Genomic DNA, 2,500 nt, shown 5'->3' with positions numbered 1-2,500 from the left:
TAGTAATAGTAATAGTAGTAATAGTAATAGTAATAGTAATAGTAATATTAGTATTAGTAATAGTTATTTAGTGCAGCCCATGTAGGAGTCGGTGAATATGCTTGAACGTTTTTTTCCACCACCACCAACACCATCACACACTTTTTAATTGCGTTTCTTCGCGATATTCTTATATATTTAAGAATTTTTAATGTCTTTAAGAAATATAAATTATATCTTTTTATATCTCTCTCTCTATCCCTCTTTTTCTCTCTTTATCTCTCTATTTCTCTTTTCATCTCTTTTTCTCTCAGTAATAAATACATTACTTGAATACTTGTACGCATTCGTCACAAAACACATTGTAGATCGCTAATCGACGAGACCAAAAAAAAAAAAGAAAGAAAAAAAGAAGGGACGATGGGGGATTAGCGACGAAGCGAAGGAAGGAATTAATCGACACTATCGATCGATAGATCTTTCTCGAAGAAGATCAACGAACGCGTTTACGAACGAGAAAGATCGATAGAAAAATTTGCGAATAATATCTGGAAAAAATATTCAATCAACGAGATAAAAAAAATTGCCGTTTTGTTATATAAATTGTTGAACGGTTACGTCGACGAGAAGTCAATGAATCTCTCAAGAATTTTTGTCTCCTTTTTTTGTCGTCTTTTTTTCTATTTTTTATAATGAATAATATGGAAAACCCAAAAAAAAAAAAATGTATTATACTTTTTAAATTTGAACAGATAGACTAGCGGCAGACATATTCACCGTGAAAATTCGAAATCTAAGGAGTAAATAAAAAGAGGAAAAAGAAAGAGGATAGAAGGGGTGGGGGAGGAAGAAGAAAAGGAAACTAAACAATAACTACAAGAGCAACAAGAACAACAGCAACAATAGTAATAATAATAATAATAATAATAATAATAATAATAATAATAATAATACTAATAATGATAACCAAAAGAAAGAAATCTGAAGAGAAAACAAAAATGATTCGATCTGTAAGTACTTAATTATTATCATTACGATTTAATTATACCTCCTCCACGATGGAATCCTTGGATAGACAATTTTTCTTCCTTTTTTTGTTTTGTTTTGTTTTTCCTTTTCTTTTCTTTTCTCTTCTTTTCTTTGTTCTCTTTCTTTTCCTCCGCTTCTTCTAGTCATCTCATTTATCTTCTTTGGTCGATCATATACCGTTGATTATCATCCACCCCGACCATTTCCTCTTCCTTGTAGAAAAATAATATAAAAAACGCTCGACAACGTCTTGCGATCGATCATCCAGCTATACGATCTATAAATTCGTTTGTTTTGTTTTATTTATTTTTTTATCTTTTTTTTTTTTTTTTATTTATTTTTTTATTGTTATTAATCGATTCAATAAACGTTTCCTTCTTACATCTTTCTTGGATTGACGATCTCTCTTTCACTCATTCTATCTCTCTCTCTCTCTCTTTCTCGATCTCTATCTCACTCACTCACTCACTCACTCACTCTTTTTTATTTTCTTATCATTTTCTTAACATCATTTCACGTCTCTCTTTTTCATCCATCTTCTTTTCTTATCAAGATGCGTAGAAAAAGTAGATTAGGAAATGATTGGTATATATATATATATATGATGGCAAAATGAAAATTACATTGAATTTATTTATACTTACGAACAAAACAGAACAAAACAGAACAAAACGAAGAAATAAGGTAAAAAGAAAACATTTTTCGAAAAAAATCATGTAATTTCATTCACGACTCGTGTATATGTGCGTTACATGTAACATATGTAAGTACGTGTGTCTTATTTAACGAAATCAACGTTATAATTCTTTTATCATTTTCAACGATAAATTCAATCAAAACGAAAACGAACGAACAAAACAAAAAAGGAACAAAAATATAAAATAAAATGTCCTCTTATCGATATCGTCGACGGGAAAGGGAAAAAGCAAAAAAAAAAAAAAAAAGAAAAAAAAACGCGAACAACATAATTGCATCGAGTATATCGGGGCTTTCTTCTTCTCGTTTGTATATAAATAAATGAAGGGATCGAAGAAAACAAAAAAAAAAATTTTGTTTTTTTTTTTTCCAATCAAAGAAAAAGAAAAATAGGAACAAAAATTACCGAGTTTGCTTCGAACTTCTTCGATTGTTTTTTCTCTCAAAATAATTTTCGTAAAATCGATTAACAAATACGTATTTACATGTAATTAGATTTACATAGATAGACAGATACATACATACATACATACATACATACATACATACATACATACATATATGTATATATGTACATGGCAAACGTTCATCACTATCATCATCATCATTATCATCATCTTCTCCTTCTTCTTCCTCCTCGTTGATCGATCATTTATTTTTCCCTCTATATTTTTTCTCTTTTATTTGTCTCACATTTTTTCTTTTCTTTTTTTTTCTATTTTCTTTTGTCCGAAATTTTCTTATCGATGCAACGTTCTAAACGCGCATTCGGAATCATCTTCTTACTTTTTCTTTT

Source organism: Vespa velutina, chromosome 1 (assembly GCF_912470025.1).
Source record: "Vespa velutina chromosome 1, iVesVel2.1, whole genome shotgun sequence".
Classification (NCBI taxonomy): Eukaryota; Metazoa; Arthropoda; class Insecta; order Hymenoptera; family Vespidae; genus Vespa; species Vespa velutina.
This window is presented reverse-complemented; position numbering follows the sequence as displayed.